Here is a 13,172-nt window from a genome sequence, read left to right as displayed (position 1 = left end):
TTGAGTAAAATGTAAAATTTCTCTCCTTTGGAAATTTGGATCGCCATACATCCACTAATCCAGCCTCCACAGACAAATTTCTAAGCATTTTTCCCATTTTGGATAATGGGGTCTTAGCGGTTGGTTGCCTATCTAAATTTGACATTACACAATTAAAATCACCCCCACAATCAGCAGACCAGAGCTGTGCTCTGCAATCATATTAAAAACCGACTTGATAAATCCTGGAACATCTTCGTTAGGGGCATATACATTTATGAAGGATACTGCTGTTCCATCAATTATCCCATTTACCAATATAAATCTACCTTCCTTGTCCTTATGAACTAACGTTTCAGTAAAGTTAATCTGCCTATGTATTAATATAGCAACACCCCTTTTCCTTCCAGAACAGTGCGACGAATAGTAAACTTTATCAGCCCAGGACTTATTTAGTTTTGCATGTTCCAAATTTGATAAGTGAGTTTCTTGTAGTAGTGCTACTTGACATTTTGACTGTCTGAGTTGCAATAATACTTTTTTCCTTTTGATTGGACTATGCAAACCCCTGACGTTGTAACTTGTTACAGTTAGTGTACTCATATCTGCTTTAACTAAAAGAAAAATTTATATCTATATATGATGGTATTGGAGGCAGAGACGGCCTTTTGACAAATGGTACCAAACATTTGAGTAACATGGATGCTGAATTCCAAGATGATGCAATAAAATAAAAATAGTAAGGCTTTGCTGTGCAATATTTCCATAACTGAGACTCGAATGCTCTGTTTTTTAGATACAATAAGATCCTCGGAGAACAGAAGGATCAAAACGCAAAAAAACACACTTAAAAGTTTGCATTGCTAACATAATGCAAGTTGGTGGGTTTAAGTCCCTAGCCACTATAAAAGCAGCAACAAACACAACCAGAAAAGAATTGGATGTGTGAGAAAACAACAAAGAGAAATTAAGAGTGTGGAACCTCAGGCTCCTGCAGGGGAGTATAAGCATGTGTATTTTAACCCACAACATAAAATCTACTGGTGATTTTAATACAGCCTAGTTAAGGCTAAACGTGACTTAGTAAAGTAACAAGATTAAAGTGACATTGTTGCGGTACTTTTCAAATGTACCAGTTTATAGAAGTACAATTGCTGAACACCATCACAGTCAGGATTTAAGCAATTAAAGGCACATTTATTTCAGATTTGAGATCTACTGGACCTAATTGTGCCATATTAGCATTCACGGCTTCCCTACGTTTCGGTCCCAGGCGTTTGCAGCCGGGATGGTCTTCCGTATGTAGTCCATGGCCCTTTACGGATCCCGAAACTCCTTGCTGTCCTCCTTGTATGTGATTTGAATCTTGCTGATAAAGTAATCCGAAGCGCACATCGTTCCGTCCCCGCAGAGCTTTCCGTGCCTCGGTGAAGGCTGCGCGCGCCTTGGCCACACTGGTGGTATAATCCGGGAAAATCGCGATTCTTTTACCCTGGTAGGTCAGCGGGGCTTTATCCCGGGCTCTCCTCAGGATGTCAGCGGCGTCTCCATCATAGTGCAGCTTGGCGATGATCGCACGGGGTCTGGCTCCGTCCCCCGGTTTTGTCGGAGCGGCCGATCGGGTGAACGATCGACTTTTACATCCCGGTCCATTTGGAGCGCTTCTTTGATGATTTTTGAGACCTCTTTGGGACTAGCGGAATTCGGATGTTCCTCAACTCCAACTATACGGACATTTCCGCGCCTCATCCTCCCCTCCATGTCCTCGCACCTGTCCCGTATCTTCACCAGCTCGTTCCGAAGTTCAGTCCACGGTAGTTTGCAGAGTATTTACCTCATCAGACCAGGTCGACAGTCCACCTTTCACGTCTTCAATGTCCGCTTCAATTGAAGTGATATCTGCGCGAATGGGGTGGCATTGCTAGTTATTTCGGCCCTCACTGCGTGGATGTCAGCTCTGAGAGCGGTGAACTCTTCGGCCAGCGCACTCCTCATTTCCTCCCTTATAATTTTGGAGATTTCCCCTCGTATAGAGGTTAGGATATCGGCTTTCAGCTCCTCACTCATATCAGGACTCTTAGGTTGGGGTCGTCTTCTTCTGGAGCCCCGCTGCCTCGTGGTTCTGGTGCTAGCAGTTAGCTTTGCCGTATTACCGTCGTACTTGAATTTACGAAGTTTATCCGCCATTTAACAAATAACTTCCGGTGGAAAGGAGTTCTTTATAGTCTAAAATATTTGTTATTGCGATTTAGGTTGCAATTAATGAGCAGTTGTGGATTTTAGATCGAAAATGTTAATAAGCCTGCAGGAGCTCTGAAATATCCGTCCTCACTCCATCTTGGCTCAACAGCGCCCACTGTTTCTACTTTTAAAAAGTACTTCTTTCTGGAAAGAAATTCCAGAGAAATTGTGACTTTTTCCAAAATTCTGACTTTAATCTTGTGAGAAAAGTCATGTTTTTATAATTGGCCCTAATCCTCCTCCAAACAGAAGCATCTGTGATTGATGGAAAAGTTTTTTTTCCAGGAATGAGTCAAAACCGAGCTGCAGTCAATATGTGTGGAATAAACGGGATTAAAAACCGGACTTAGAGGTTTAAGGTTTTCTCTTTCTTTTTTTCAGAACTTTCTGACTGGGTCTTCAGCCTCTAGCTGTGACATTTCTTATTACGTACACTCATATGTAGCAGTAATATGCAGCAGCAATTTGATGTAATTTAGATTAATGCAATAGGTCCAATTACATCTATCAGGAAGATTATTTCTAATGGATCTATTTCCCTGTTTTGCTTTTTTTTAATCACAATTGAAGGTAATGTTAACCTTTTACAGAAATACATTTATTGAAAGTTTTTTTTTTTTGTTTCTGCAAAGCATGTTCTCACAGAACACAAAACAGACAAGAATAAGATACAAATGTTTTCATATTCCCTAAAATTCAGCTGCATATATTTGGTTTCCTTGGAAACACATGTGATTTCTGCAGATCCATTGGGCGGCACTGAATGAATTTATAATTATATATCAGTGTTGAAAAGGTGACTTGGATACTTGGGGCTATTTGACAGCAGTCAAATCTAACCTTAAAAACATAATTAAATTTTATTGAGAGCAAAATTAAAATTGTTTTCCACAATGTTTTTATTAATCTCCCTTTCGCCTTTTTAATAAGAGTAATATAATAATAAAATAATCTTAATATCATTTGTATTGGAAACCTAATCTATTCGGTTCACTTAATGTTCTCAGAGATGGAACTGCTTTATTGAGTATTTGGTGCACCACAAGATAATTCAAAGAAAATATCGAAATTACTTGTAGGGGAAAAGGATAAGTTTTTCTCTCTTTTCTTAAGAGAGAAAAATTAAAGAGTAATTTTTGCCAGCAGGAGCTTCATAATGTCTTCGGAGAGCCTCAAGTCCATTTAAAGGATGAGAAGAAATGAACTTTCTGCTGTCAGTTCTTATTGCCAATAATCTTTACTTCGGTCAAGTCAGGTGAAAGGAAAATAAAAATAAAAACAAAAAACTGTTTTCCCCCAACCTCACTTTTAAGATCTTAGAGTTAATAAAAAAGTTTTTATTATTGTTTTTTATTTAAATTTGCATAAAATAGCCTTTTGGTTTCAACATGGTGGATGTCAAAGAGCGATAAGATGAAATCCTGGCATTTATTTTTTTATTAACTTTAACTCAAGTCCTGCAACTTTTGGATGCATTTCTGCTACAACACATCAAATCACAAGGCTGAATTTCCTCCTTGGGAATTTAATGACTAACTTTTGCAAAGATTTGGTCATTAACCACTCATTTGATGCAGGTGTAGCTGATGGGGGTTTAAAGAGCTGTTGGAGAGTTAAACTGATGATCAGCCGTCTTTATGAAGTCCCTCCTTTCAATATCGGGTTTGTTTGGGGATTGTGAACTGTAACATGATTCAAATGCACATGTGAATGTCAAGTGGACAGGAAATTGCTCCAAAAGCAATACAGCGCAGGGCATTCTGGGTAAATACAACCAAAACAAATAGGCAAATCTGCTGTTAGCGGGAGAAACTTCTTGTCGTCTTTTGCCAAAATCAAAAGAGAAATCCTAAATTGTCTAAATCTGACACCATTCTGTTTTTTCGTTTACGTTTTGTGAAAAAGGAAGTTGCACTGAATGTCTTCCTCTGTGGTTTTTGTGTCGTTTCTTTCAGTGGTTTTGTTCAAAACGTCTGTTCAGAGGTGAACAGGTTTAAAAAGGGATTATTTGTTTTAAAGGTGCGGCATAAAAAAGAACAGCTTCAGTTGAAAATGTAACAAATGATGCTATTTAATTTATTTACGCAGTCTTTATGTCACCAGGAAAATCCCATTCAGATTAAAAATCTCTTTTGCAAGAAAATCCTGGCCAAGACTGGCAGCAGCACACGGAAATTACAGAACATACAAAACAAAATCAAAAACATTGTCATAAATAAATAAATTGAAAGATTCCTCAGTTGGAATATTTACAGACAGACGATTCCTTCTCAAAATCGGTCAGAATAGCCTTAAAAACATTAATGACAACAGAATCTGTTGCTCCATGAAAATGGAGCAGAAAACTGAAAATATTTCTTTCCTAGTTTTGACCCTCAATCAAACCAATTCTGCCAGACAATTGGTGTTTGCCCTTCTTTGTGTAAACTTGATTTATGTTTCCCAACTTACCTACTATGTCTAAGTTCACTCTTCATGTTATTTTTTCCTTCCAAATAGAAGTCATTGTTTGGTTTCAATCCAGCCTCTGATCCTCCCTCCAAACCTCTCGGTGACAGATCTCTGAATCTCCTCCCCTGCATCTCTGTTTTCATCTCCAACACATTCTGTTCAAGACCTGGATCTCATAATCCATCTGCTCCGAGTAATATCTGGTTTGGCAACTTAAGTAACTTAAGTTACTCAGTAACTTAAGCATCCTTAGACATTCAAGACGTCTGATTTAATATTTAAATTTGTGGTGTAAAATACAGAGACGAGAGGAAAATATGAACCAGGTTTCAAGACAAAAGTAGAGAACCAGTGAAAGATCTCTGCCAAAAAGACGTTTTACAAGGTATTAAGAGAAGATGTTTCAAGAACTGTGACACAATTTTTTTAATTTAAAGATTTACAAGAACTAAAGATGACTTTAATACAGTTTTACTAGGATTAAAGTGTAGATGGAACTGCGTAAAGTCTGTCTTTTTGCAGCTATAATTCTATTTCCTTCTAAAACCCTGCTTTTATGTTCATTGTTTATTTGTTTGCTCTCTTTTTCATGCATGCCAGGACTAATTCTGCTGTCTTCTGGGAATCAGCCAGAATGCGTCAGCTCTGTTTGAACGATTTATTTTTACCATCAGTGGCCTCACATCCCACTGAGACCAACTGCAGCGCAGTGACAGCCTCTTTGCTAACACACTGGACCACTTTAGACCTTTTGCGGGGATTCCAGCAATCAAGAAGTCAAAAAATAAAACCCAGAACATGAAACCTCCTCAGAGCTTTGATCCCAAGGCTGATTGCCTTTTGGCAATTTAAAATCAAATGTCTGCTTCCGGAGAACCACCAGGAAAACCAGCAAAAGTTAGGAAGAAATGTCATTATTTTGTGCTATTGCATGTAAAACAATATTAATATACATAAAGTTTATCTTATATTATTTGATTTTAAGATTCATTTGAAGACGCAACATTACAGAGCTAATTTCATTATGAACTTTACTTGTTGTAAATGTTTACATTTACTTCCCAGGAGTCGCAGTTTACCCCAGTCTTGGCATCTGAAGGGAAAACAAAAGAACATAAAGTGAGATGAGGCTGTATATATAAGTAAAATAACCTTCATCTGTCATTTAATTACCACCAACCTGAACCACAGATATCCAGTTCTCATAACACAATCTGTATATTTTCCCTCAAATTTTTACATTTAAATGTTTCTGTATTTTTTTTAAAGTCATTGTTAATATTTTATTTTTTATTCCCTGTGTTCTGTCAGTTTGAGCTTCACTCCCTCCAGTATTTCCTTCAGACGATGTTTGAAACATCAACAAGAGTGTCAGACAGCATCTTAGTGAACTTGGAATGAACCTAAAGCATTAAATTTTTATCAGCTCAAGTTGTGGGAGAAAAATTAAATAGTTCATTTTTCAAACAACTTGAATATAACATGCCATTATTGTCCACATTATCAGTTGCTTATTAAAAAAAATGTAACAGCAGTGTTTCCATCTAATAGGAAACACAATTAAAATCATGTGATAAGTCATTAAAAATGATCCTCCTAGCACTTCCTGTCTTCATCTTTGTCGTTTGCACCAGTAGTAACACCTGGTTGTTGATCACATGACTCAGGTGATGCGGAAAAATCTTTTCCATTGCAGTTTTACAAAATACACTAATTTCGACACTGTGGAAAAAGTGACCTCAATTTGCACAAGAGTTACAAGTTTGTGTGTTTTATTATTGCTATGTTCCCATGAAGCAAATTTATTTTCATAATTCAAATTTACTCAATTTTATTGTTTATGGAAATTAAGAAAAAAATACTTTTAATTCACAGCAAGAAGATTTGAAACAGTAAGGCTCCATTCTGCATTTATTTTATGTCTATCCATCCGTCCATCCGTCCGTCCATTCGAGTTTATTTCAATATTTGTTCATGTTTCTGATGTATTTTCAAAATCTCCTTCTGTTGCACACAAGACTTAAAATCTCTCCAGTCCTTTTCTTTCTTTTTGAGTTTTTCTGTTTTCTTATTTTAATGTATTATTCAGTCTAGTCTCTTCGACTCTTCAGCTCAGCTTTAATGGCATACATTAGACAGAAGGACAAAGCAAGCCTTTCAACTCTTTCACACACTGAAGCACAATGAAATGGTCCAGAAAAGTGCTTACTCACCACTGGTGGAACCTTGTTACCTTTTATCTCTTACATGTAATGGAAAACCCTTCAGCCACTACAGTGTAAATACCTTATAAATGGAGAAGGCTGAGTCATGAAACCATGTGATGATTTGGATACTTGCAAAAAGCATTATCCCAAGTGAAATGGAGCTTAGGCGTAAATTCAAGCTGGGAGACAGAACACAGCTGATCTACATCACAGCTGATCCTCTTCAATCACGTCACACCCTGCTGCAGCCAATCAGGATCGGCGCCCTCGCGCGTCCCAGCCAATCAACGTCAAGCGGTCCATTCAAGAAGACGAGCTTCCGGGGATCTGCCTGCTCGTCAGCTGTGCTTCGTCTTTGGTCTGCAGAGCACCGTAGATGTCCTTCCCTTCTTTCACCGCTCAGGTCCAGGAATCATCCCTTGGCCGCCGGCTGCACTTCGTTAATCTTCCAGTGGCTCCTCACAGATCCTACTGCCGCTCCTAGCCTTCCTTCGGCCTCCATCGGCGGCGTCGAAGCGGGACATCTTCCCTTTTCATGTCGTGGTCACATTCCGTCATCCGACTGGTTCCCTGCTCCGGCTCACGATCGTTCAATTGCTGCGGCTCTCCGACGCTGCCCCGCAGTCGTGCGCAGGTTGTCCCCAAGACCTGCTTTGGTTCCTCCTGCTGTTTCTGCTGTCTCATCATGAACTGGCTCCATTACCTGGACGGTCTCCTCCTGTTCGTCGCCGGGCGTACGCTGCCTCCGGACCACTGCGCTCACTCCGTGTCTTGGCTCCCAGCCGGCTCTTCAGTCTCATCATACCATAACATCTCCCGCCCATCGAGGGCGTTGCCAGGTAAGACGTACCCGCTCCTGTCCGTTCATCAGCCGTTCGCTCAGCTCTCAGTCAGTGCACCAGCACTTCAATGCATGTTCATGTCGCCCCTGGGCGGGTCAATCTGTACGTCTCAGGGACAACCGAACGCTTAGTGCAGTCAGCGAGCTGGGTTCACCTCATCTCAGCCTAATCGGCTCTCAATTCAGCATTTCGTTCCGGCATTCCCCGCCCGGCCCGAAGCCCTCGCCTCAGTTGCTGGCTTAGATCGCTCCATTCCGCCAGGAGCCCAGTCGCTCCTCGGCACACCCTGCCCTCTAATCCCAGAGGCCCTCAGGCTGTCTGCCACAGCTTCAGCTTATTTAAACAGGACGTGATTCTTTAAAGTCACGGACGAGTCCGGGTGTTAAGTCTGGTTCGATAAGGGTTTGTTTCTTTGTTGCTTCTTTATATTTAGGGGTTGTGCTGGCTGAGTATCTCGTTTAGCTCCCGTAATTCTGCCTATTTTTCATTTAAATACGCGTAGTTGGTCGATCTCTTGTGCGGCTCTAGCTGGCCACCAGAGAGCGGCGCTTAAGGCAATACATGTTTTCTAAGGCGTCGGGTACGCATCTGCTATTCTACTTCCCGAATTCAGCGCGAACCGGTTTGTCTTAAACTCAAGTTGCCAACAACCTCTGGCGTTAAGAGCCCACGCTCATCGCTAAACAAGCATTTAGCATAATCGCCTAGTCCGAAAATTAATATAAGTCTCACCAGTATTTCAGTAGTTTTTTGTATATTCGTGCAATTCGAATGTATTATGGGAATTTAAGTCTCAAGCTCATGATAACGCAGTTCATGGCTTTCTCATGGTCTCCTGCTACCATCTGCTGGACAAATTTAGAAGTGACGATCATGTCAATCAAGATTTATACCTTTCATTCATTTCCTCTTCTGCGTTCCCCGTAGAACTCGCTCAGCCTATGAAAGAAGCCAGGTCTTTGCTGCCTGTCACTACTCACGGCCATTACTCTCCCTGAGCTGATCCATCCTTCTTAGAACCAACGCTCGACTAAATGACACTATATCCCTTCCTGTGTTCAGCACGTAATGGCACAAAATCGGGTTTTGCCCTTCTACTACTTCCTCGTTTACGTCGTCCGGCAATCAGTCACCAAGTCCTGCTCAGTTATGAATCCGTCTCCCTTACTCCTCCAGCTCTCTCAGATACTTTAAGACGTCCAGTTCTCACCTTCATCACTCACCGTCTCGATGATTGTTGATCCAAACTTGTCACGTCCAGTTCTGCCTGTCGGAATTATTTTCTGTGTAGCGCTTCAGCGATCTAGCACATCATCTAGTCTCTCCTCGATCCTTAGTCAAGGTATCTCCGTTACAAAGGGTCGTCTTTCACCAAGCGCCCCCATCATCCGCTTCCTTCCTAGCATCGTTCGAATTTCTTAGTCCGTTCCCAATCCTTCCCTGACCACTACAACCTCCTCATAAGCTTCCCAAACGAAAGGCACTACTATCTATTCTGCACCCACAGCCGGTTCAGCATAACCATTGTCCAAGTGTTCCTACAGCTTCTCTCTATCGCTCGGCCATCGGCCATCCCCAGCCTTCCATTTCATGTCGGACTGAACTTCAGCTGTGCGTGAAGCTCAACGTTCTTATCCGCTACGTGAGTATCTTTCAAATGCCTGGCGATGGAGCACTGACAGTCTTTAACACATTCTTACCTAGTAATCCGGCAGACCAGCGGCCTTCGGCCTTTAGTTAGCGCTGACACATCATTCACAGCTCAAAACGCGGCTTCCGCCCCTCGGCGGGCCCCCGCCAACGACGCGGCTCGCGCCCCTCGGAGGGCCCCCTCCAACCCCTCCAGCCCCTCGGAGGGCCCCCTCCAGCCCCTCGGAGGGCCCCCTCCAACAACGCGGCTCGCGCCCCTCGGAGGGCCACCGCAACAGCAGCGTGGTATTAAAAAAAAAAAAAAAAAAAAAAAAAAAAAAAAGTATATACTTTTCTACTTAAGTATTTCGAAGTACAGGGCATTTCAGATACTTTAAGACTTTTAACCAAGTAACATTTCAGTCAGTGACTCCGACTCTACAAAAGTCACATTTTGGAGAGGTTCCTATTCTTTCACCAGAGTGTAGTACTTGTACAACATCGCCCCGCAATATCGCTGCGCCTCAATATTGCAGACAACAGGTCAGCTAGGTCGACCAAGCCCTCTTGCCTAAGCTTCGCCGTACCAACCACCTGCTCGGTGATCCTCAGCCAGGAGCTGTTAATTCTACCTCATACTCTGTCACCATGTCCAACGTCCTCGCCTTCATCACCCACTGTCAACCTTCGTCAGTCAAATCCCCTATATTCTCAGTCGTTCGCAGGAATCAATCTTCACGCAAAACTTTCGCAACCAAGCACAGCACCCAGTCTCCTTTCGAACCCAGCCGCGAAACTTCTACTCTTTGACCTCTAAGCATTCCACCAGGTATCCCAACCGCTGAAGCCTATCACTCTCCCTCTACCCATAAAGCTCATCACCGTGCTCCGAGCTTGTACTTTCTCCAACTACGTTAAAGCGCTCCTCTCCTGCGCTCTTCTCCAAGCATCCTATGGTTTCCTCAGGTCGGGCGAGTTCGCCTCAGCTTCTCCAGTCTTCAACCCTCCAAAAGATTTATCAATCTCCGATATCAAGTTTTTCCCCGACCATTGCACCCTCCTAATCACGCACTCCACGCATAGACGGCCATCTTGCCCCTTCCGTGCCACACTCAAATTCGTGTGCAAAAGGCATCAAATCTATCAGGAAGCTAAACCCCAGTTTATAGCTCCCGTAGGCTTCCCCACGACCGCAGATTCGTTTATCCGCCACCTCCGCCCTATTTTACGAGAAGGCGGCCTTCTCCCCGATCATTATTCAGGAAATCCATTTAGAATAGGCGCTGCTACGTCCGCCCCAGCACAAGGCGTCCCCATCGCTTCCCTCCTCCAGCTTGGCCGCTGGTCATCTTCGGCCTTCACTTCCTACATCAGACCCAATCTCGCAACCGTGCTCGAAGCCCAACGCTCCAGGTCATCAGGTGAGCAGTCAGCATGGCGATGTAGTTTTTTTTTTTTTGGGCCATTTTTAACCATTAAATTTCAAGGGGAACCGGCCAGACCAGAGATCCTCAGCCTTCAGCCCGGCAGCAACCGGTCCCCCCTCCGCTCCTCATAGCACATCATGCTCATCAGGCCTGTATACGTCTGTCAGTCCCTTGTGGCCCCCGCCAACGATGCGGCTCGTGCCTAGCTGCCCCCGCCAACGATGCGGCTCGTGCCTAGTGGCCCCCGCCAACGATGCGGCTCGCGCCTAGTGGCCCCCGCCAACGATGCGGCTCGCGCCTAGTGGCCCCCGCCAACGATGCGGCTCGCGCCTAGTGGCCCCTGCCAACGATGCGGCTCGCGCCTAGTGGCTCGCGCCTAGTGGCCCCCGCCAACGATGCGGCTCGCGCCTAGTGGCCCCCGCCAACGATGCGGCTCGCGCCTAGTGGCCCCTGCCAACGATGCGGCTCGCGCCTAGTGGCCCCTGCCAACGATGCGGCTCGCGCCTAGTGGCTCGCGCCTAGTGGCCCCCGCCAACGATGCGGCTCGCGCCTAGTGGCCCCTGCCAACGATGCGGCTCGCGCCTAGTGGCCCCTGCCAACGATGCGGCTCGCGCCTAGTGGCCCCTGCCAATGATGCGGTTCGTGCCTAGTGGCCCCCGCCAACGATGCGGCTCGCGCCTAACAAGTCTATCAGACTGCAGGCCCCGCTTCAGAGCCTGCATACAGTCCGTCGGACTGCAGGCAGCTAGGCCTCGGCCGGCACCCTCTTTTTGGGGGGTAAGACTAGTGAGCTTCGCCGGACTCAGCATCTCCCCCCCGGCGATCTACGCTCACTAGTCTTCCGCCGGTTCGAGCGCCAAAGATTTGTTCATTAAAATCCTCTAACTGCTTATTTTTCTCTGTGTGAGTTGATCCAGATTGAAATGGAGCTTAGGCGTAAATTCAAGCTGGGAGACAGAACACAGCTGATCTACATCACAGCTGATCCTCTTCAATCACGTCACACCCTGCTGCAGCCAATCAGGATCGGCGCCCTCGCGCGTCCCAGCCAATCAACGTCAAGCGGTCCATTCAAGAAGACGAGCTTCCGGGGATCTGCCTGCTCGTCAGCTGTGCTTCGCCCACCTCCTCCCCATCTCCACCTTCAGCCCGATGACCATTCTCCAGGCGCCCTACGCGCTCCTCCATCCAAGGCTCTGCTCCATCATCAGTATTCGGACCGGGGGGTAAGACTAGTGAGCTTCGCCGAACTCAGCATCTCCCCCCCGGCGATCTACGCTCACTAGTCTTCCGCCGGTTCGAGCGCCAAAGATTTGTTCATTAAAATCCTCTAACTGCTTATTTTTCTCTGTGTGAGTTGATCCAGATTGAATTAGAGAAATACATGTTTGGAAAATATACACTTTCACAATTCAGTTTTTTGAGTCTGAGAAATTTTCTTTTATTTCAAACATATCCTTTCACTTATTTTGGTAATGACAGCAGCGGCTGGAGTGAATAAAAGCATCACGGCATGCCAGCTTTGCCCTCATTAGCAGCCTGGTCGTGCTCTCAGTCGGCTGTTTCTCCAGCGGGAAACAAGCAGAGCAGGAAGGTGGATCAGGTGAGATTTCCCCTGCATGTTTCCTCTTTCCACTGCCCTCCTCTGCAGTCCTTGTCCCTCTCCTTGAAGCCCGAGGTTGGACAGAAATGTCAGGAACACAAGGTGCCAGACAGGCTTCCGCCATCACCATGTGTTATGGCTACTGTGCCCTCATTAGAAAGTATAACAGGGTTACTCTCCAAAATTAAATAAGGACTCTCTGATGATATCTGAGTAACCTTCTGGCAATGTGTTTTATGCCCACTGAACCCTTTCTGAGTCAGAGATTATTTTTATTTTCATGCCAATCAGCTTAATTCTTCTTTGAATAATCAAGGTTTCTTAATGATTTGCTGATTATGAATGATTATCAAAGGGCCCTTAGTATGCAAAGTTCACATTTTGCATGTTTTTATATTTCCATTTGGTTCTAAAAAAAACCTGTTGTTTATTTTTATTTTTTTGTCTGGAAAATGGACTGTTTCAAAAAACCTTTCCACTGCAAATCAATGTTGCTTTTCAGGTTATTTATTTCAGACTGTTTTTAAAGGTTGTTGCCAGGAGGTAACATAAAATGCAATTTTATGTTGCATTGCAGCTTTGACCTAAAATTTTGAATTTCCAAAGTTTTTACTTCAACCTTCAACATAAAATTTAAAAGCTCTTTATTTGTTTTTATAGATTCCTTCACAGTTATTGATATCTATGTAAAATAGACATTAACAGATTTTAATGTCTGCACCGAATAATCAAGTCACCATCGCAACTATTACGTAATCTACATGTTAATCCATTGAATATGAGGTATACCAAA

The sequence above is a fragment of the Poeciliopsis prolifica genome, unplaced genomic scaffold (assembly GCF_027474105.1).
Source record: "Poeciliopsis prolifica strain line A6 unplaced genomic scaffold, Auburn_PproV2 SCAFFOLD006, whole genome shotgun sequence".
Taxonomy (NCBI): Eukaryota; Metazoa; Chordata; class Actinopteri; order Cyprinodontiformes; family Poeciliidae; genus Poeciliopsis; species Poeciliopsis prolifica.
The sequence above is the reverse complement of the archived record's forward strand: the minus strand, read 5'-3'. Positions refer to the sequence as shown.